Genomic DNA, 25,622 nt, shown 5'->3' on the forward strand with positions numbered 1-25,622 from the left:
TGCATATGTCACATCATCCTTTCATATACTATATTATTTATTTATTTATTTATTTATTTATTTATTTATTTATTTACTTATTTCTTTTTGCCGTGCTGGAGATTGAACTCAGGGTCTCACACACGCTAGGCAAGTGATCTACCACTGAGCTAGATCACCAGCCCTTAATACACTTTGAATATTGGTCAATTATACTTCAAAGAAGCTAAAACAAATTTAAAAAGCAAAAGTACATCATTGAAAATACGGGAAATATCTGAAAACTCTTTCCACCTTGCTTTTAACCATGGAGGGATTTCTTAGGTTCAATTCTCATACAAGTAAAGATTCAATGTTATGGTTTAGACATGAAGTGCCCTCCAAAAGTTCATATTTGAGACAATGCAAAATTTTTTCAGAGATGAAATAAGTAGATTATGAGAGGTATAACCTAATCAGTTGATTAATCCACTGACGAATTACCTGGGTAATAACAGTAGGCAGGTAGTTTGTGGATGAAGGAAGTGGGTCACTGGGGGTTTGACTTCAGAGCTTACATTTTGTTCTGGTAAACTTTGTCCTCTCTCTACTTCCCAGTTGTGATTTCCTGAGCTGTTTTATTCCTCCATGCCCTTACATCATGATGTTTTGACTCACCTTAGACTTAGAGATATGGAGTAGGCAAGACCACAAACTGAACCTCAGAAACCATGAGCCAAAATAAACTTTTTCTCCTCTATGTTCTTGTCTGGTATTTTGGTCAGTGACTCAAAGCTGACAAAAACACATAGGTTGCATATGTCTCTCAAGGACTGAATGCCCCAAAATATAGGAAATGTAATTTTTCTGAAACTCAATCTTGTTATATCATCAGTAGGAGTGAACTTGAGATCATTTTTCTTAACTACCTACTGAATAGCTGTACTGTCAGCAATGCCTTGGTCTTTCTAGTTAATAGACTGAAGTATGTAAATTGTTTGGGCAAGGGCAAGTCTCCAAACCTCTCCCATGTCACTGGAATAGTGAAAATGCAAACACTTTTGCTGATGGTAGCTTTTGTTATTTTCTTTGTTCTACAACTTATTGCCTAGTTTTCATTAAGTTCCAATATTGGCACAAAGACAGCTAGCTAGTGGTAATTATGTTTTTGTAAGACATTCCAAGGTTTGTTGTTTACCTGCTTAATATGAATAACATCACTGAATACAAAGTCACAGCCATCAAGAAAACAAACTATATTTCAAAAGATTTACATGAAATATTTATTTCTTCATGTGCTAATACTATTATAAAAATTATAAAATGCATACTCATTGTTCTTAATTTTTACTTTCCTATTAGAAAAACTTGCCAAAACTGTATGATTGGGGATTGTGACAAGTGGAAATAATGAACCCAGGCTAAAGTCTTATCACTGACAAGTATCTATGAATCAAGTAAACTGGTATCACTAAGTTTATATTTCAACAAAAATTATTGTTCAAGTGCAAAAGACATCAGTTCAAATATTTCCAGTCATCATGAATATTGTGCTGATTACTTGATAAAAGAAGCAAAGAACGTTTACTAATGCATAATGTGTGAAAGATATTTTACCATTGATGGTAACAGCTATCATCATTTGCACAATGAGAGAAAAGATGTATGTGTTAAAATATGTGTAGAAACTTTTAGAACAGTAACAATAAAACAAGGTATTGCTTTGCTGAATGTAGAAATATTTCCACTAGAATTTAAACAAGTTCTTTTGAATCTTAAAAACATTAACCAAAAGTAAAAACTACCTCAAAAAATTACAAAATGAAAAATTTTATCTTTTTAAATTTATTTTTCCTTTGATTAATGTTATCTTTTATATTTTGATTTTTTCAAATATTTTAAGTATGTCCAGATTTCTTGAGAAAATAAATAACTTCTTATTTATTGTGAAGTTTTTGCCAATGAATTAAAGAGTTCATTACAGCTCACAATAAGAGTTCTGTAAATGCATGAATTAATTACTTATTATAATTTTAATTTTGAACAGTTTCATTGTATATTTCATGAATTTGGACTTCAAGATAATATTTGATTAATATGAAAAATATCCCATAGGAATGTCTTAATAATATTAATAAATTCCAAGAAGTGCTTACAGTAACATTTGTTATAAAAATTCATTTTATATGAAATATTACATTTATAACACATAAGAAAATACTTTATGACCATCGATGATAAGTCATTTTACAATATTAAGTGAAATCCAAAAAGTATTATGGAGAAAGGAAACTTGTAACTGAATGATGTATCAGATGGTTTGTTCACATAAAACCCCATGTATTACATTGAATTTGTGAGAATATAATTTTTTTACTACCAATCTAATTTCTTTTTATTGTATCAATAATATAAATTTTGTTAGTTAAAATGGCTTATTCAGGTGACCTAATAGTTCCTAGAAATAAAATATTTTCTATTTATATTCAGATGATAAGGTATACCAGAACATCAAATATTTTCTTTTCACAGCAACATATTTCAAAAAAATAAAAGCAAGTATGAAGATAACTTTATACCTATAAACCAGTTAAAACAAATCTAATGATTTTCAATGTTCCTTTAAGGTTTTTTTTAAAGAGAAAAAAAGCGTAGATCAAATAAATTTTTTTCTCTTCACATACTCTGTAATTTCCTTTTCATCTATTCCTAAAGGAAATCTTCAGTTTACATTCATTATATATAATTTTTGCACACCTTTATTTTTACGTTTCTTATACATTTGTATAAACACACTAATGCTGCAGTTATCAGTTATCGATTTTCTTTTAAATTTTACATGAACAACATTGCACTGAACTGTATTTTTGCATATACTATATTTTGCATCTTCCTTTTCTGAGATTTACTAATGTTGACAGTTGTAAATTTAATTCAAATGTTTAATTTTATCCTAATCCATTGTGTAACAGTACCTCAGTTTATTTAATTCTTCTGTTATTGATGGATGCAATATTTTCCCCGTATTTTTGTTGGCGTGTTATGATTATACATAAAAATGGGATTCATTATTACTTATTTGTGCCGAAGCTTTGATTTTTGTAAGCTGTTAGTAACAGTAGAGTCAAGGTTATTGTTCCTGCTTCCCACATATGTTTGCGTAGAATTGGTATTTCTGTATTACAGCCTATCCACCTATTCAGCTTCCCTAGGTATTTGCATATTGTCTTCCAAAGTATTTGAACAATTTGAATTCCTACATATTTGAATTCTGGAGTTTTTCTGATGAATGGTAAGGTTGTGCTATGAACACTCAGGTTTATTGTTTTGAATGACTTATTTATACTGTTTGTTCATATTTTTGTAAATACGTTTGGTTTTATTGTTAAGTTTTTGTAACTTTTATACTCTGCTTCTTTATCAACTACATGTGTTGTAAATATATTCTTCCAGATTACACTTTTTTCCATTTTTTATGGTGTCTGAATTCTAGTTTACTCTTAGATTTCTGTATTTCCTTTACTTGAAAACATTTATTTATGACAAATTATTTTTGAAATTGAAAAATTAGCATCAGTACCTGTAAACATTCCCTAATATAAATTTCATGCATCACACTCTGACCACTTCCACACCTTCTCAACTCCAACCCCAGTCAGATCAGCTGCCTTTTATTCTCACTGAAGTTACTCCTATTTCTTGTCCTTTGTGTACCATCTTTATCCTTTATATTGTGTAATGTCCAAGATCCACTTCCGTAATACATTTCTTGTATATAATCTCAACAATTTTACACAGTCTCACTTTCTTAAGTTGGTTGGGTAAAATGCAATCAGTTGAAATCCAATTTTGTAGCTGACTGTAGCAAGAGGAATATGAAAGCTATGCTAAATATTCACACGAATTTATGCCAAAGTAAAGTTGACTGTACATGATTTTCCAAATACTTGCTAATTTGTAGATATTTTTATATTATTGATTTATAATTTATGAATTATTCATTTTATGTTTATTGATTTTATGGCTCAGAATACTGTCTATCTTTGTAAATTTTCTGTATGCACCTGAGAAGATTGTGTATCCTAATATTGTTGAGGGTAGTGTTCTATAAATTATCAATTGGAAAGTGTTGTTAGTGTTTTTCAAGTACTCTAAATTCTTACTAATTTTTTGTCCACGTGTTCTATGAATTATTTTGAGAATACGTTTGTGGGATTTTTCAATTATACTTTTGTTTTTATCAATAGATAAAAACATTATGCATTATCTATTTGCATTTCTGTTACTAGGTGTATGAATGACTAGAAGTATGTTCTCTGGATGAATTTGTAATTTTCGTTATGTTCTTTATCTCTGTTACTATTGTTTGTTTTGAAATATACATTGATGTTAATGTAGTCATCCTAAATTTTATTTTCATGTTTTTCATGTTTCATGTTCATTTTAGTGTTTGCATGGCTTATCTCTTTACTTCTTTATACTTTTAACCTATTTGCATGTTAAAATAGATAGCTTAGTAAGTAGCATGTAGTTAATGTTTGCTTTTAATTTCCATGTGAAAATCTCTGTCACTTAGTTTTAGACCATTCACATTAATGTGATTATTGATATAGTTATGTTTAAATCTACTAACTTTCTTGTTTTCTCTTCAATCTATTCATTTGTCCATTTTACCTTTTTTCTGCCTCTTTTGGATTAATATTTTATGATTCTGTTTTATTTTCTGTTATCTATAATTATTTTTTATATAATTTTAGTAGTTCCTATAAAGTTTGTGATATGCATCTTAACTTCTTACAGACTACTTTCAAATGATAGTGTGTAACTTTATGTAAAGTATAATAATTTTACTAGAGTATAATTTTGTTTGTTTTTTTTCTCAGTCTTTGATTTCTTGAATACTTCCAGGTTTCATGTGGTATCATTTCTTTCTACCTGAAGGACTTGTTTTAATACTTCTTTTAGTGAAGGTTGACTTGTGATGAATTCCTTTAATTCTGCATGTCTAAAAAGACTTGATCACCTTCATTTTCTTAAAGATATTTTCTCTTAGTAAAGAATTATGAAGTAACTTATTTGACTATTGTCTTCTTACAATCCTTGAAAAATTTTAGTCCTTGTATCTTTAAATGTTGTTTACTTTTTCCCACTTTTTGGAACTCCAAATGCTTGTACATTTGGCTGCCTGAAATTGTTCCATGCTTCACTGATGCTCAGTTAGTTTACTTTTTTATCCATCATTTTCTCTTTGTTTTACTTTTGGATAGATTCATTTACCATGTTCTCAAGTTTATCAGTTTTTGCTTCTGAAGTATCTCAACTAAAACTGATATTATCATCTTCAATGTATTTTTCATCTCAGTCATTCTAGACTTAACTTCTTATAATCTAGTTTTAAAAGTCCTTGTTTAGTAACTCTATCATCTGTGTCATTTCCCAGTCAATTTCTATTGAATAATTGTTCTCTTTTCTGTGGATAATAATTTCCTGTTTCTTTTGTTTGACTCATAGCTTTTGATTGCATGCTAGACAATGTCTGTCCTGGATATGTTTGTATTCCCATAAAAAGTTTTGAGCTTTGTTTTTTACTTCGCTTGGAAACATTTTCATTCTTTTGGATTCTGCCTATGGGTATTTTTATGTGGAATCAAAGCAGCATAGAACGTTTTTCTCCATTACTGATGTGAAAATCTTGGTACTCTATTCAGTTCAACGTTAATTTTAAAATTTTCGTCTCTGATTTAAAGGAATAGAAACTTTTTCAATCCTTGTTTGAGTGTTAAGCCCTGTTCCCCCTAATTCTTTTGGGTATTCTGCTTCACAACCCCTATTGGTTTCATAATACATCTGTGAGTAACTATCTCTGTAATGGGTCTTTTTGCTTATTTCTCAGGTTCTTTCTCTATGAAGCTCACATTGTTCTACATTGCATTCTGTAGGCACCTTGGCTTACTTGCATGCTTGGTTTTGTGTTCTTACATCAGTGATTCCTTGGGCCTCTGTCAGAATTTTCCCACCGAATCCCATGGCCTGAAATATTTCTAAGCAGTAAGATGGAGCAATTATATGACTGACTTTGTTTCCTGCCTCTGGTGAATCATTCTACTTAATTGCCTTACGTGTCATTTTGAGAGCCACAGGTTCATATATAAAGTATATCTTTTGTTGTTTTTGTTATTCAAGGTGGTAGTGGTACATGTACAAATTCATTTCTGGTTACTTCATTTTGGAAGAAAGTTGTCTATGGTTAGCTCTTGACAGACAATTTAGCAAGGTAATTTCACCTACACTGAAATCAACTTTTCTAGCACCTTCATTTTAGCTCCATTATCTTCCAGTACTAATTTTTCCAAAAAGGAAAAAATACTTGTTGTATGACTAATTATAATTACAGTAGTTAATATATTACTTTGCTTTGATACTTGTTTAAAATTGTTACTTTATTCCTGCTGCTTGGTATCTTAACTTATAACACCCTGTATAAAACTTACTCCCTATTAGTATATTAGGTATAATTTTTATGTCATGCCTTTCTGAGAAAGGGGTCAAGTAGAAATATTGCTTTAACTCTTTATATATTGGTTCTTTGCTATTTCTTTCATTTTCCTGTCTTTGATCTCCTAAAAAACATTAGTTTTCTAATTTATCCTTCTTCCATTTTTTCATTTTTAATATGTTTGAAAATTTTGATGCTTAATTCTATGATTTTTGTCAATTTTATATTCAATTTACTATTTTTTTATACTAGCTAGACTCCATTCTTTCTATGCAATTTTAAATTTCAAAGATTGTGTTTTTCATTTGGGAGGGATTTAATCCTTTCACTTTTATATTCCCATTAACACATTTCATTGGATTATGTTTTTATTTCATCTTTTTTTCTGTAGAAAGGATTTCTTCATTTCTTTGAAGTTAAATTTCTAATATTTAAGAAAAATTATTTTACAATTCATTAAGAAAAACATGTTAATGCTTTATGTCCATTTTTATTTATATTTTGTCCAATAGGATTGCAATTTTTGCTTTCTCTGTTTTTGTATACTTATTTTGAATATGAGGAATTTATTTTTTGTCCAATTTTAACTTATTTTTACTTTTGTTATTTTATGATCTCTCCACCTATATAGTGAATATTTGGCTGCCTTGTGCAAAAACAATCCTCTTTACATGTCACATTTTACCAGTTTCATAATTGACAATGATAGAGAAACTCAGTGATAGGTATTAATTGTTGGACTGTATTATCATTGAATTCAGTAGCCGCAGGATACTTCCTGGGAGCCTGTATAACTATATCCCAGCCTCAAGTACTGAGATGGTTTCTGGCCCCCAGTCTAACACAGAGCTAGCCCCTCCATTTCTCTTTTCTCCTCTGGAGTCCCACACCACCACTTACTGCTTCCATAATGCAATAGACCTGTTGCTCAGCACCAATCACCACTTTATTTATAACTTCCCTTAATCTACAAAGATTGAGTTTTTGGTTTTTGGCTCTCCTTCCTTTTCTTCCTTTTATTTTTTGTAGTTATCTCGCCTACAGTTGGTATGTTTGAAGTGGAGTTGTAACAAAGCATAAATAATTTCTATGAAATCTTCAGCTAGATTCTTTGTCAAAATGAAAAAACAATGTAACTCATATACCAATTAACAGCTCTATCACAAGTATTTATTCATTCTAGAAAACAGCAGGGAAAAAACCCTGAGAGAAATTAACAACAAAATTGACTTTTTAGCCTCTCTTTGCCTCTTTAAGATGATTCATTTTTTAAACTGGGAGACAAACATTAATAAATTCATAAATTAAATGACATGACTTCTAAAATTCTTTTCTTTCCAAAAAAAAAAAAAAAAAAAAGAAAAGAAAACAAACAGACATAGAGGTCAGCTGTTTATAATAGAAAAAACAGAAATTAGACTAAATGTCTTAATTATATATAGATTTCTACTTCCAAAGAATTAGTTATAAAAATATTCTTCAAACTTCTAACTTAGAAAGCGTGTATCCAATTAACTATTGCCTTGAAGGCTTTCTACTTGCTTTTCTATAGTAGAGGTCAAACAGAAGGGTTAATTGGAGATTTCAAACTGAAATTTTAGGAAAAATTAAACCATTGCTCTAAGAAATCTGATTTGTGATAGATGTTCTGTAATGTACCTGAAGGTATATTCCACCAATAACTTGAGATAACGTAGTTTTATATTGACTGAAAATACACAATACTAAAACATATATTAGTTAAATGATGTCATTAAATGATCTCATTTTCGTGGACCTGTTTAATCATGGAATAAAAGTGAAAATACATATGGTATTAAGAAAAGTGGCCTACTTGTGATTTAACCTTACCAACAGGATAATCTCAACCCCAAGCACAAAGTTAACCATATTTTGATATGCAGCTCAGCTGCAGGCTACTATTTAAAAGATAACTTATGAATGCCCTCAGACTACTGCTATCTTGAATAATTTATTACCACCAACTTCCTGTATTCCATCACATTTCACTATAAAAATCACTCTTTCCAAAGAGGCAGTGACATTTAGTCCCTCCTAAAGTCTCTCAGGGATCACCGCACATACACAGATGACACATATACTCAGAAAAATAAAAACACAAAAACCAAAAAATAAAGTGAGTTAGCTTGTTAAGTGCATATTTCAGTCAAATCTTAGTAGAATGAAAAACTCTGGCTCCTTGCTCCTTTGTCCTTTGGCATATCCTTTCTGGCTCTCTTATTGAAAGAAACATAAGAATTCCTTAGAGAAGAGTGCCTTTTTTATGCTACCATTTGTTAATATGATGACCTTCACATGATAAGATGCCTAGATTTGTGCATGAGACTTATACTCAGGCTGTATTAACTTTAGATAAAGACTAAGAAATCCCACATATCAAACTATCAAGTATGAGTACACACACACACACACACACACACATTTAAGTGTAATTTAAAAATAGCATGGAACCTGGTTATAAAACAGAAATATTACTTAATGGTATAGCACATGCTTAGCATGTTCAAAGTCCTGAGTTCAATCTGTAACACATAAAGAGAAAGAAAGAAAGAGAGAAAGAGGGAGAGAAAAAAAAGGAAGGAAAAAAGAAAGAAAGAGAAGAAAATCAGATCAAGTCAAATCATATGGACATCCCTGGCACTGATATTTATTATTCAGTGATGGTTTAGCATAATTTGTAGACATCCAGGCCCAGGAAAATGCCTATTAATATCTCTTGTCTTTTGCCCTCAAAGCAAAATTTTACTGTGTTCCAATGCCATGAACTTTTGTGTATTGCTTCCATCCTTATTGAGGTAGACTCTGAGTTGGAGTTCTAGGAGGCACTGAGCAAGTATAGAACTTAGGTAAGGTAATAGTTTTCTCTGGACAAATGAAATTATCTTCCTTCTTTTTCTTAGAATTGCTGAAAAGTTCATTTTCTTATTCATATTTATCTTTCTGAAGTTATTCAAAAATTATTGAAATTCTGTGCTCAGATGTTTTTGGAATTTGAAAAAAAAATTTCCAATAATTGAGTGAAAGTGCTCTCATTTTTAAAATGTTGCAGTAGTAAGAATTATTGATATTTTTGAAGGCCATTTTAATTCATTTATTTTGCCAATAAATATTATATGGTGGACAGACTTCACCCGAGGGGATTTATCTACTCACCTGTTTTAGATTCTTGTTCTTGTCTTATGAAGAGTTCTGTTGTAACATTCTTGCACATCTCCAACCTTACCTGGGCAGAGATTTCTCCTGGGCATCTGCTTAGGGTAGAACTGTTGAAATAACTTACAGGAAATGTGGTATGGGTTCATGATCCTACGGCAATCAGAAAAATATTGAAAGCTGGAATTGTAGATTTCTTTTTTTTAAATAAAATATGTAATATATTCAGTTATATTTCACTTCACTTAATTAAATTTTTCTAAATTTTATAGTTTTCTGGAACAGGGTAAATTTCCATGCACAGTCACAGAGCAGAGAAAGGAAACTGTAGTGTGGGAGTGGAGCAGAGATTGAAATTACACACTGATGAATAAGAGTAGGTCCTAGTAAGCTGATGCCTCCTACTTAAACAAGGTGAGGGAGTTAGAAGGGTGTAAGCTGGAAGACTCAGGAGTGTGGATCCCAGACAGTGTTCTGCTCGACATGTGTGAGGATGAGCAAGGAGCAGAGAAGGCCATATGTCTGCAGCAGTGTGAAGCAGGGGGAAACAGTCACAGACTAAGTCTGGGGCTGTCAAGGGAGGGAGCTGGGTGGCTAATGCAGAAGCCATGGTTAGGACTTTGGTTTTTACAGTGAGTGAAGGGAGGAGCTATCAGAGGGTATTTATCAAAGGAATGACAAGGATCTGACTTACCTTTCTTGAGGGACACTCTGAGGTGACACTTGAGGAAGGAAGCACAATCTTCCCTCTGTATCCAGCAGTTCTACATTAGTGCTTTCAAACGACCTTGGATGTAAAATATTTGGGGGCAAAAATAAAAAGTCATGGTGTTACCAACATGTACTCTATGGCTAGACCCATGGTGGTTACATCTGTACTAAATATGTACAAACATTTTTGATCATTATTCCCTGAACCACACAGTATAACAACTAGTTCCATAGTATTTACCTTTTATTAGGTATTGCAAGTAATCAAAAAATGATTTAGCATATATGGGCATATGTATGCAGTTTATATGCAAATACTAGGCCATTTTACATAAGGAGCCTTTGGCAAAGCCCAACTGAGGGTCATATGCATCCCATTCCCTGCTTTTGTAAATAAAATCTTGTTTTGTCATTGTTGTTGGCCAGGGCTTGAACCTAGGGGAGCTTAAATACTGAACCAATCCCCAGACCTTTTTCTTTCTTTCTTTCTTTTCTTTCTTTCTTTCTTTCTTTCTTTCTTTCTTTCTTTCTTTCTTTCTTTCTTTCTTTCTTTCTTTCTTTCTCTTTCTTTCTTTCTTTCTTTCTTTCTTTTTTTTTTATATTTGAGGCAGGATCTCATTACATTTCTGAGGCTGGCCTTGAATTTACAATCCTCATGCCTCAGCCTCCTGCATTGTTGGGAATACAGGTGTGTACCATCATGCCTAGCTATAAATAGAATCTTATTGGAACACAGTCATACATGCTGTTTTAGTCAGTTTTTGTCATGCTGTGACCAAAAGACCTGATAAGAACAATAAGAGGAGGAAAAGTTTATTTTGGCTCATGGTTTCAGAGGTTCAGTCCACTGTCATCTGGTTTCATAACTATGGTCCTAGGCGAGGCAGAACTTCATGGTAGAAGGGCCTGCTGCAAGGGTAGAACTCAGCAGCTGATAGCCAGGAAGCAGAGAGGGAGCTCACCTCACCAGGGACAAAATACAAACCTCAAAGGCACAAACTCAGTGGTCTATTTCCTCCAACCACACTGGGCCTACCTACAGTCACAACCCAGATAATCCACATCCACACTGGTGCGTTCATCAACTGATTATATTACAACTCTCACAGTTTAATCATTTTACCTCTGAACTTTCTTGCATTGTCTCACATGTGAGCTCTTGGGGATCACCTAACATCTGAACTACAGCACGTGCTTTTTTGCTCATCATCTTTGGAGGTCTTTCAAACAGGACAAGAAGACCTTAGGATCCACATTCAGCAAAACCTAAAATATTTACAATCTGAAAATTTAAACAGTAAGTTGGCTGTCCTCTGCTATCTATGGTACTTTCCTTGGAATTTCATACTGGGTAACCACTGTGACACCTTAGATTAGGATCACATTTCAGGAATCTTTTGCACACTTTTCTTTTTTTACCATCAATATCCAACTTCTCCGAATTTAATCATTTTGTAACTTGACTGAATTCAATCTCCAATGCTTTTTTGTATAAGGTCACCCCCCCCCCCCTTAGGTGTCAACATGGCACTGGCTGAGCTTCTCTTCATGATTTTACTCCTCGTAACTTCTTCCCGCTGGCCGAACTCATACCCAATGGTTGCTGGACACCCTTCCCAGATCCCTAGCAACAAGGCTCTCCCAATCAACCCTCACCCGTTGCATGCCCCAACCAATCAGCCTCTTCGGGGCCCTATATAAGTGTGTGCATTTTTTAAATAAAACGGGACTTCTCTGGTGATTGGCTTTGGACTGTGGCTCGTGCACTTCTTTCACTTTGTCTTCTAATAGTCTCCATCTGGTTCAAACTTTCATTCTTGAGTACCTGAAATAACGTAAAAGATAGCTGAATTATCATCTTTCCTCTAATCTTTCTGTCATTATAGCTCAAAACAAATGCCAAAGCCAGATGAAGCAGGATAATATTTTTATACAACTCTTTGCTCAAAAGCATCCAGATTTCCCCAATTTTCCTATAAAGATTACTTTCTTTCAACCCGTCTTCCTCCTCTCCCTTTCACATTTCCATTTTAATCTCAAATAGAGCTTCCCAGTAGTCACAAAGATAAATGCTATTCATCATTCAGGAAAGTCAAGAAAACCTCATCACCATAAGTCCATACTATGTACCTAAAAGAATGAAGATTCCAAAAACATTTTTTTTCTGGAAATTCCAGTAATTTTTTTTAGACACTCTTCCTTTTGACTGAAAAGTTAAAAATTATGTTCTTAAAGAAATTAAGATCTTATCCTTCATCAGCAGTATTCCATATGTGAAATGATTTTGCTACAAGTGTGTCTTAATGACAAAACTCCTCGCTATATATAAAAGAGGACTGAAGAGTATTTAGGGTTAAATAACATTACTATCTGACAATTGAGTGAAGGAGTCCTTGGCCATATGCGTTGAACTGGGGAAAAATTGGGTCTAATTTTTAAGTCTTCTCAATTTATTATTGTAGTATGAACAAATTTCTGTTTTATATCTGAATGTAGATGTCATAGTTTTTTCTCTAAGATTTAAGGAGAAGCTTTTCGTAGATTTTGATATGTTTTCTAAAGAATTTTTCTTCTCTTTTCTGATTTTTCCTTTTTAATTGTGTAGTGATCATTAAAAAGGTTTTGTTCTTGAAAGATAAGCTAAATCAATAGTTTTTTTCTTTGAAGTTGCAAGCACATTCCAGCATTTCATTTTTAGATGCTTATATATGAAGCGGTGTGAGACAATGCTCTTACGAAAAATTTAATCTATATGAGAGATAATCAGAAACAAGTGTTGTAAAGTTAACTACTTTCTGCCAAAATTAATGTCATTCTCAAGATTTTATTTGATGCAAATAATAGCTGTAGTAGATAAACTTCCAAAATGTGTTGGAAAAGGCAAAAATATATTTATTCTTTTTGTGATTCCACAGAAAGTTAAAGAATTTGCAAGCACAAATTCTTATGCAGTCTCATGAAGCAATAGAAAATTAGAAAAAATTCTTGTTTATTGAAAATACATGAAGGTAATTTTCTCTAATATACATTATGGAAAACTAGAAAAAAAATAGCATTTCAGTGATTATTAGTTTCATGATATTAAATTGTTCTTTCTGCTTTTCTTTCTTTCTCTCTTTATCTTTCATCTTTTCTATCTCAACTATCTTCCTATCTATCTTTCATCTACCTAGTTCTTCTTTATTTTACCTACATATAGAATATAGAAGTTAGAGAAAATGTGGAGAGTTAAGGAATTTCAAAAGTAAAAAAAACAGAAATAAGCAAGACTTTGAAAATTCAAAAGGGGATATTGGTCATTAAGATCTTGTCCAAATCTGAAATATAAGGAACACGGATCGATGATTAAAAACCATAAGGAGCTGGGTACGGTGGTGCACAACTATAATACCAGCAGCTAGAGAGACACAAGCAGGAGGATCACAAGTTTGAAGCCAGGCTCAGCAACTTAGGGAGGCCCTAAACAATTTAGTGAGACCTTGTCTCAAAATTAAAAATAGAAAGGGCTGGGAATGTGGTTCAGTGGCAAATTGCCCCTGGATTCAATCCCTGGTACCAGGAAAAAAAATTCCACATACTGACATAAGGAAAGCAAGGTTGCTAGGCCATACCCAGGCACCCATTTCCTTCTTCCTCACTCATGGTTACAAGACACTGAACAGAATCCAGAAGTTCTGTCAGACAAGAATGATACACAGGCAACTGTTGTGACTAGCCTACACAGCATTTACATGTCAAGCAACTCCCCAACTCTACAAAGTAACATACATCATTTTCTTATTTTTCAAAATTAAATACCTTAATTACAAATTCAATGGAGCTGTGAAGAAATGATTGATTTCACAGTTATTCCCCACCAAACCCCCAAATTGAATCTGGTCAAATCTACCACTTTTTGTCTTATGAAAAAAAAATATATATCAACATAAATATATATATAAATATAAATATATTGTTTAAAATAAATATATATTTATGTTGCTATATTTTTTCATATATGTAAATGAAAAATAATATAAATATATAAATATATATTTATGTTGATTTATATATATATATATATATATATGGTCCTGGAGAGGACATTTACCAGCACATGAGGATTTTGTTTTGTTTTGTTTTGTTTGTTTAGAAAATGCCACATCGTCAACTTCAAAGCCACACATCTCTCTTAAATTGGACCTTGGCAAATGCTGGGTGTGAAACTAATGAAATGCCCTTATCCATAGACAAGCCACCAGAAGGAAGGCTACAAAGAGGCAACAACATTAGGTTTCTTCTGGCATCTCTATTAGAGTTGAGTACAGACCTGACAGTGACAAATACCCAGTAATGCCAGTGACAGGGGACTCATTCTATCTGTGCTACAACTGACCTGTCTAACTGCTTGCTCTTATTTCAGTGAGATTTCAGAATCTACTTCTGATTTCTTGGACCTGAGAGTCATTTCGTGTATTTCTAAGTTCATTTTCTACTTATGTGCCCAGAGTTATTTCTAGCATTTACACATAGCAGGCAACAAAACTGACTGATTCAAGTGCCAAGCAATATTTCCCAGACTGATAACTTTTATTTACAGCTTACTGATTTTGGTAGCTTTCAGAAAGATATTTAGTGATAGAGTATGAAGATTATGCAATATTTTCTTTAAGACTTGACCTGGATTTTTGATTTTATAACATGTATAAAGACAAATTTCATTAAGTAATATTACTGTTTTTCAGTACAACCATTGGTGTCCAATTCATCCTACATTGGTTTCTAATGGTGAATAAGTATTCTTGTTCATTCTTTAATAATAAAAATAATTTCACACTTAGAAATGTAAATTTCAAGCAATTTAGTGAGGCCCTGAGCAACTTAGGGAGACTTTGCTTCAAAATAAAAGAATAAAAAGGACTGTGGATATGTCTTCATGATAAACAACCCTGGGTTTAATCCCTGGTACTAGAAAGAAAGAAAGAAAGAAAGAAAGAAAGAAAGAAAGAAAGAAAGAAAGAAAGAAAGAAAGAAAGAAAGAAAGAAAGAAAGAAAGAAAGAAAAATAAATGTTTCAATTTTATGCATTCAATAAATGAAATATCTCTCCTTCATTTGGAGATAAATGATCAATTTATTTTTTAGAAGAACTACAGAGTTATTCCTTAAGAGAGAAATAATATTTCCACCTTCTTTCTGTTCTTTGACTTTTAAACTCTTTAAGTGGAACCAAGTATCCACAAACACTAGGGAGACCTGACCTTTCAGTGACAAGTATAAAATAAGTGGATAAACCTCAGGGGGGCATATTTGAAAGGAAATATCTAAAAGATAATTAAGTACATTTTTCAAACTATGGGAAAATGCCTGTGTGGGGCATATTTTTAGTGGAAACTCATTTTTTAACCTAAAAATGCAGGAGAAAGATTATTTTTGCAGGTTTTCAATAGAAATTACCTTGAGAATCCTTCTTTTTGAAGTATTTCCCTGAGTTGCATAGAAAATTTGCAATAACAAAGTGATTATTATCACTATATTCATTTTTCATATTTAACATACTGTGTAAGTGAATCTATACCAAACTAAGTACAGTTCCCCTTTAGCTAAACTTGTACTTTCACCTTTGCTTAAACCAGAATGGAGAATTAAAATTAATGGAATGGTGAGATATGTATAGATAAAAGAAAAGGTTGAAAACTAGGTCATCCGGGATTTCTTAGTTCAAATCCCATCTGATCTCTTCTTTTGCCATGGTACAAAAGTTGGCCTTCATATGACCAAGTATTATACTGGCTCAAAACTAAGTTGAATCTTATTTTACAAATGAATGCTAAACTAAAGCTCTTGAGTATATGAGTTATAAAGATACCCTTATGACCACAGTTTTTTAGATAAAGACAGCACAAAAAATGATTTGGAGTAGAAGTAGTTACATGTAATAGATTTTCTTCATCCCATGCACAATTTACTTGTGATATTCAATGTCAAGATGTTCCTTAAAGAATGTTCCAAGTACTGTAGTAAATATGTGCCATATCTTTTTAATCTTTGTTTGTATTACCATTATATGGTAAAGTTGTTAATTGACCAGGGATTTATGTCAGGTTCAAAACATGCCCTTGAAAAAATTCAGCAAATAACAGAGATATTCAAGTCCATGATACTTAGTTATTTCACGAAAATATGTGTGGAATATAAGTTTTATAGCATGGGCTATGATTTGGAAATGCACTGAAAGAAAGTAAGAGAAAAATGCAGTTGATGAGGTGACTGTGTAGCAGCACTAAATGTTCAGTGATGTCATAAAATGTTAATAGGTATTTCAATTAGCTGTTTGTATCAATCAAACAGGAATGATTTTTGTCTTGGTTTTCTTTTGTAGGTAGCGGGGATTAAACTCAGGGTGACTTGACCACTGAGCCACATCCCAGCACTATTTTATATTTACAAACAGGATCTCACTGAATTGCTTAGTGCCTCCTTTTTGCTGAGGCTGGCTTTGAGTCTCCTGTCTCAGCCTCCTGAGCAGCTGGGATCACAGGCACGCACCACTGCACTGCACCCGGCTTTTTTTTGTTATTGTTTTGTAGATGGACACAGTACCTTTATTTTGTTTATTTAGTTTTTTTTGTTTTGTTTTGTTTTGTTTTGTTTTGTTTTGTTTTGTTTATGTGGTACTGGGGATCGAACTCAGTGTCTCACACACGCTAGACAAGCACTCTACCACTGAGTCATAACCCAGCCCAGGAATGTTTTTGAAATTTTAGTTGACATCAAAAGTCCTAACATTTATTTTCAGTTTTCATTAACTTGTTACCCAAAACATATTCATGGAGTCCCTAATATGTGCAATGCATTATGATGTAAGACAAAGTTCAATTACATATGAGTACAGATATAAAGTGAAATTATCTTTGGGGTGGGCAATAAACTGACATAATGTAAGTTGAAATTCAACTTTATATGTAAGTATTCCCTCTAAACTTGAAATACCCCTTCACAATTTTATCACTTTTAGGCAATATACAACTGTTTGAGAATTTAAACATTTCAAGTAAAGCAGTTATGATGATAAAATTAGTCTTATGTAGGAAAAATAAGATCTTTAATACTCCATTATGCAATAACTCACAAAATTTTCAATTTACAAATATACAAATGACACATTTTGTTTGCTTTATGAAAATAAAATGTTTAACAAACTTGAATTAACATGTGAATCATTTTATGGAAATCTTAAAAATTGTGATTAATTCTATATTAAAGATAGGAATTCATCTAGTAAAAAAATGCTTAAAACTGAAATATATAAGACAGAACAGATGGTATTAAGTTAATTATCATACCTGAACTTTGTTTCATGTTTCTTTTGTTTATTTTGATGTTCTTTTAATACTTTGACTACCTAAAGGAACAATATAATAGGTATAATGGTTTCTATTTTATTACTGTATTTTTCTTGTTCACTTTATAAACAGAAATATAATTGTTTTGTTACCACCACTGTGAAGAAATAAGTATTATCTCCATAATTTAAATGACAAATAGAGAAGTCCAGAGGTTATAGTGAAGGCTACTAATATAATCAGTGGCAGATGCACAGTAAGGACAAGAGTTCATAGGTAACTTAGTTCAAAAGTCAATGGGAAAAACTATATGACTCTTCATCTTTTTTCCTACTAATGAATTTTCTGAAGCTCTAAAGGAGAATTGTACAATTATGTTTCAAAGTAGTTCTTTGAAATTAGAACCACAAAAATGTATACTCCTTATAAAAAGTCAAAATTATAGAATATAATATATCTTAATTGGGGTCAACTAAAATATGTATATAATTTCATATATATATATATATAATTATTTATAATTTTAAGTGAGACATCATCTAAAAATGATCCAAACATAAAACTTTGGGATTTTTTTTTTTTTTTTTTTTTTTTTAGTTATTCAGAAAAATTGCTGTCAGGATCAGGAAAACAAAATTTAGTGTGGTTGTGTATAGAAAATGTGTATATGATTGGTGTGTGTGTGTGTGTGTGCGTGTGTGTGTGTGCATGTGAAGATTATAATAGAATATTTGAGAAAATTCTGAAATCTCTAATAATTGAAAAATTTATAATTATGGATGTTAATTTTTCTAAGCAGTCAATGAGATTGAGACAATAATTTTTTGACAGCAATAAATTCAATCATCACTTTTCTTTTTGACAAATGATTATTTTTAAAATAATGTTCACAGTACAAATTACATTATGTCAGACCTTACATCAGATATTAAAAACTCATTTTTTAAATAAAAATTCTTATGAGCTATAGAAAATGAGTAAGTTGGAAAAAGGAATTGAGAAATTCTTCCAATAATGTTGAAGGTATAGAAAGAAAATATAAGAAAAATAGTCAACATAAAGGGTCCAATCTGAACAATCTCTTAACAGGAGTTTCTGAAGAAAGGAATGGTAAGTGGAAAGGAGTAAGTATGTATGGAAAAAAAATGTCTGGTGGAGCTTCCAGGTGTATGGAAGTCAAATGTAAATTTCGTATTTGTATTCCCCTTAAAACAGCAGCCCAGACTAACAACTGGTGCAGGTGGTGAAGGAGATGGTGTAGAAGGAAGATGGCTTGTCATTGAGCAATTTGGGCTCATTCCTGCTTAGGACCTCTGCAGTACACACATCTGATTGTCTCTACAGAGAAGAGAGTGCGAAAATGGGAAGCTAAGAAATGCAAGAGGCACCTGAGTCAGGATGCTTGAGGACATTAAGAAACTCGCCACCACAGCTGCTGTTAAATTCTGGGAGATACTGCAACTGACTCATAAATGTCTAACATTGTTCTGAAACGGCTGACTCAGACAACTTCGAAGGGGAAAATGACAAAATGCACTATACACATGCTACTGAAATTTAAAAATACCAGTGACAATTGCACTGAAAGAAAAAATAAGGGTTCACATGAAAAGAAAAAAAAATATGAGATTGATAGATTCCTCAGTTCCAACACTGCATGGAGAATAGTATGAGGTAATATGCCCAAATTGCTGTAACTGAAGCACTTCACAATATCATTTAAATGCATCACTAGATATTCACAGCAGCCCCAGAAAGTTTATTGAACATAGATATGGAAGAAAAAAGAACTCTTATTTTATAAATAGATACTGATTTACAAAAATAAACAAGATGTGAGTGTTTGGGAGCACTGGATAAACATAAATATGTTAAATTTTAAACTTACTTTGAGAGTGAACATAATAGGTACTAATATCGACAAGATAAAATGTAGAAACAGGTCAAAAAGAGGAGGAAGAAGAAAAGAAGAAAATATGATATCTATAAATTAACCTCTCTAAATTTAAAAATATCCAATTTTGCAATGTTCAATATTTTAAGAGCATGTACACTGGCAAAAATACACAGTTTAAAAAATACCAATAAAATGAACATTCATGTTCTCCACTCCCAATTAAGAAATAGAACATACCTTGCCTTGGAAATTCTTTGACCTTGACTCATTCCACTTTCCCCCATCAGGAGGTAATCATAATCTGCTTTGCCAAATTTTATGGTATCATTGAATATTTGTCTATGGACACCATCTATATATTTATGTATCATTATTTCATACTTTATATAAATGGAATTTTATATTTTTGTATGATTCAATTTTTAAATTTGTATTACATTTTCAGACTTCCATGTTTATATACACAATTTTAGTTCATTTACTTTTACTGCTATATAGTATTTTGCACTATAGTTACACTGTGATTTAATCATCCATTCTACTGTTCTATTAATAGAAATCTTGGCAGCTAATTTTTTTCAATGTAGCTATGGCTGTATGTAGAGATTTTACCATAGAAAACACTTAAGTTTAACTTCATTAGATATTTCTAAACTGTTTTACAGCATGATTATAAAAGTTCATTCTCCAAAACCATCTGTGTACAATGACAGTATCGATTGTACCACATTCCAACCCTTCTGTATATGGTGATTTTTTTAATTGAAGTTTGCAAAATGTAATACAGTGGAGATAATGAATATTTTCCATTATGGAGTGTGCCATTAACATTTGAAATGCTCACCATCCACAGAGAAGGAAATACCCTCCTATAATATCTTCTGAACATGTTTTGTCTCCTTTCTCTTGCCAAAATATCAGTTTTAATACTTTTAGCAACTTCTTTTTCTTAAATTTCTGGTCTTAGCTATTTCTTGCCTTTTGTCCTTTCATATAAATTTTAGAATCAACTTATTGACTTAAAACAATATGAGGTTTTGATTTTGATTATATTCCTCTAGTTCATTTTGAGGAAAAACAACACTATCACCATGTTGAATCTTACAATCAACATCATAATTAACTTCTCCCTCTATTTATTCTGGCTTCAATGTCTTTTAATAAAGTTTCATTCTGGACAAATATTCTTCATTAAGTTTAATCTTATCTTGGGTAATAAGTAATACAGTCATTTATAAATTACTCATAAAAATTATTGTTCCTTGTATCTAAACCTGAAATCTTGTTTATTGACCATGCCTCAGAAAAACTTACAAACATATCAATTCTAAAATTTCCCTGTGACTTAATTTGTATTTTCTGCATAGACATTCATATAATTCATAAACAATGATTGTACTAGGCATTTGTCCATCACTATAATAAAACACTGAGGCAACTGACTTATAAAGAGAAAAGGTTTGTTTTATTTCTCGATTCTGGAAGTTCCAGTCCATGATTGACAGGCTCCTTTGCTTCTGGCGTCTGACAAAATGACACATCTTGTCAGGATCATGTGGTGGAACAAACTGCTCATCTCATCAGTCAGGAAGCAAAGGGGAGCAGGAAAAAGAAGATACCAGGGTCCCATAACCACCTAAGGATCTTCCATATGGTTCCACATTCTAAAGGTCCACAGAAGATGATTTTAACATATGGAGTTAAGGTACATTCATTCAAACCATAGTAATGATGTTTTCATTTCTTCATTTTAATTTTCTTTTGTTTCTCATCTTTATTTTGAGGGCATCTAGCACAATGTGAAATAGAAGTGGTTACAAGTATCTGGTCTAAATTGAATGCTTTTAATACTCTTACATTGAAAATTGTATTTGCTTTATTGTATTGTGATACCCCTTCATCGGCACATTCAATCTTAAATCTCTAATAACTTATTTGTCACAAAGTTTTACCAAAAGCCTGTTTTAATCTATTGAGATAATATCATATGTTAGTTTCCTTCTTTTATCCATTAATGGGAATCAACTCAACTATGACAGGTTTACTTTTTATTTAAATTCACTGCTAGATTCATTTTGCTAATACTGTGCGATGTACTAATGACTAGGATGAGAAGTAATTTCCTTGCTGCTATTACTTTCCTGGTCATGTTTTGCTTGGTATTAAAATTGTATTAAATAAAATAAGTTATCAAATTCTCTGTAAGAGTGTAAGATGGGAATTATTTATTCTTTGACGATTTGGTAAACTTGCTTCTGTGGCAACTTGGATATGATATTTAATTTATGTAAAGGTTTCCAATTATCAGCTGAAATTCTTCAACTGGTAGTGAATTGTCCTGTCTTTTGAATGAAACTCGGCTCAATCTCTGTAGATTCTTTTTGAAGAATTTTTTCATTTTATACATTTATTGGCACAATAATTACATATCTATTGATTATATTTTAATCTCTGAAGCATTTGTGTTTCTCTTTTTTCATAAAAAAGACATATATAGAGAACTTTTTATGTGTTTTCTCTGTATTTATAAGTGTGTGTTTATGACTAGCCAAGTATAGGTGGATGTAATATCCTCTATCCTCCATAAACAACACCATTGATCATCACTGGGGCTTAAGTAGAAAACTAGGTCACCTGTCTTAAGGAATCCACCCAGAAATTCCCAGTCATTTCTGTGCACCAGTCTTTGGCCAAAATAAGTCACAAGACCAAGTTTGAATTTAGAGGCATGGAAAGTTCCTGAAAAGAGAATTAAAAGGGTCGGGGGGCAGGTATGAAAAATGATGGAATGAGACAGACATCATGACTCTATGTACATGTGTGATTACATGAATGGTATGAATTTAAATCGTGCACAACCAGAGAAAAGAAATGATGCACCCCATTTGTGTACAATGAATCAAAATGCAGTCTGTAAAAAATAAATAATTTAAAAAAATAAAATAAAAGTAAAAAGTGATTATGATGTCCATGCTCATGCATCCTTGAGCTTGTTGATGCTCTCTGTTGTATTTTTTCTTCATTGATTTCAACATTAATCTATATTAATTCCTTTCTTCTTTTCTCAAAGTTTATAATGCTGTACTTTTTATAAGCTGCCTAAGGCAGATATTCAACACAGTAGTTTTCGTTATTAATGGACAAATAAAATATTCAAGGATAAACATGTCTAAGTCCTACTTAGGTTTTCAATTTCAAATTACATTTAAAAAATGATGGTTCTTGTGTATAAAACTGCAGTTGACTTGTATATTGAATATCCATCAAGAAAAATCAGCAAATATATTAATTCTGAAATTCCCCAATGGTTTCTTTTTTTATTTCACATACTTTCATTATGATTCTTTTCAAATAGCTCTGTAATTTATTAGATAGTTTCTCAGATATATTCTCTGGTTATCATATTTTTTAAATTATAGAGCACATTTTTGCCATGTTTTTGAAATACTTTAATCAATTTTGCTGTATTTATCTCTATTCATTAGTCCCTGAAATATGTCAAAATATCTTAGTATGAGAAAAGATTTGTCATTTTCTTCTTACAGTTCTGTAAAATTTTGGTATCTATGTTTCAAATTATGATATTAAAGGTACATTTTATTGAAAATAATGACTTTTTTTGTTTCTAAAACAAGAAAACCCAGTAAGAATAGTAATTCGTCTGCCTCAGATTCACCTTTGTATGCTACTACGATCAGCAAATCAAATTTTCTTTGACTGACAATTTCCCCAGCATAATTTTTCTTCATTTTTATTTCTTCACAAATTTTCTGTGATATTTGGTTAGCAATTGACCTCAAAGCAAATAGGTTATTAGTTTTTAATTCACTAAAGATCATTCTTTGTTTTTTTCTATCTGGGATTGAACTCAGGGCACTCAACCACTAAGCCACATCCCTAGCACTTTTTTCTATTTTATTTAGAGGTTCTCTCTGAGTTGCTTAGCGCCTCACTTTTGCTAAGGCTGGCTTTTAACTTGTGATCCTCCGGCCTCAGCTGCCTAGGTTGCTGGGATTACAGGCATGTGCCACCACGCCTGGTTGATCATTCATTTTTAACAAGATCAATTAGACCACATATGCTGTGTGTGCTTATTCATACACTGCTAGCAATCCTAAGATTTTTACTCCCTTCTATTTGTTTCTATTTTTCTTGAAGTCTTTATGAGTTAAAATGAATTCTTCACATTCTATTTTCTTATTTTGAATGTGTAATCTTTAACATTTTATAACTAAAACTAGATCCTCTAGACCCTCTGATCTAATTTCTCTGCATACATATAATTTATATCCACACAAATATTTCCATCTTTTTTAACCTCACCCTTCAAATTTTCCATTTCTTTTCATATAGCCATTTGGTTAGAGATTTTCACATTCTACCATTTACTTGGTCTGTGAATATTTCCTTTGTTCAGACTTTCCATCTATGATTAAACATTTTTTTCTTTCTACTGTATGTTCTTTACATTTATTTTTAAATGAGGATCTGTTGGTAGAAATTTCTCTTAAACATGAAAGAATTTTAAAGTGACAACTATATTTCTCAGTGCACTCTTCATGGTAGCCTGATGACTTGTGGTTTCTAGATGGTGATTTTTAGAGTCAATTCTGAGACTATCATGGACAATGAGAATATTTATTTAAATGCTTTATAACATACTCAGATATTTGTGGTTCTCAGTTACAATGATATGTGTATGTGTAGCTTTTTTTCATTTATTGAAATTGAGATTCGCTGTCATTTTCTGAATGTCAACATTACCACCTTTTAATTCTCAGTCCACATACTACCAAATACTCTGAGGTTCTCCTATGTGTGTATTTTATCATTCTAGATTTTAATGACTTGCTCATTTTATTCTATATGTTCTTTGCTTCTTAAAAATGTTGTTTTTTTCACTCTGTAGAGCATGTCTTTGTTAACTTCTTTGTGTCTTTCTTCTAGTCACTGATTTTCTTTTAGATATAATCAATTTAAACTTCTTTGAGTTATACAGATGTACAGATACAAATATACACATTTCTGTTAGTAATATTTAGTCCTCTCTAAAATCTGGGTATATTTTGTGGATTTTTGTTTCTTGGTCATATTTTTGAAACTATTTATGAAAACATGTTGAATAGAATATTCTTATATTCCTATGATATTATATGTGTGGATTGAACTCAGGGGTGCTTAAACACTGAGCCATATACCTAGCCGTTTTTCTTTTTTTTTTATTTGTTCTTTCTACATATATATGACAGCAGAGAATATTTGGACATATTATACATTCATTATACACATATAGAATAACGTGTTCCAATTAGGATCCCATTATTGTGGTTGTATATGATAGGAGTTATATTGGTCATATATTCATACGTAAGGATAGAAAAGATGTCTGATTCATTCTACTGTCTTTTCTATTCCCAATGCCCCCCCTTCTTTCCCTTCATTCCCCTTTGTCTACTCCAGTGAACTTCTAATCTTCCCCTCCCTTGTTGTGGGTTAGCATCCACATATCAGAGAGAATATTCTGCCTTTGGTTTTTTGGGACTGACTTATTTCACTTAGCATGATATTCTCCAGTTCCATCCATTTATTGGCAAATATCATAATTTCATTCTTTATCGTTGAGTAATATTTCATTTTGAGTATATGCCACATTTTCTTTATCCATTAATCTGTTTGGTTCCATAGCTTGGCTATTGTGAACTGAGCTGCTATAAATCTTGTAATGGTTGCATCACTCTAGAATGCTGATTTTAAGTCCTTTGTACATAAATCAAGGAGTGGATAACTGGGTCACATGGTGGTTCCATTCCAAGTTTTCTTTTATTTTTTTATTTTGAGATAGGGCCTCACTAAGTTGCTGAGCTGGTTTCAGAATTGGGATCTTCTTGTCTCAGCTGCCCAAGACCGTGGAATTACAGGTGTGCACCACTGCACCTAACTATTCCCATGACTTTATTATGTAATATTTTTGAAGGCCTAATTCTACTATCCAAATTATTGTCAACTTTCATGTGTAGTGTCCCATTTAAAAAAAAATGTACACTGCTTATATTCTTTGTAAT

The sequence above is a fragment of the Sciurus vulgaris genome (genome assembly GCF_902686455.1).
Source record: "Sciurus vulgaris genome assembly, chromosome: 5".
NCBI classification, from domain to species: domain Eukaryota; kingdom Metazoa; phylum Chordata; class Mammalia; order Rodentia; family Sciuridae; genus Sciurus; species Sciurus vulgaris.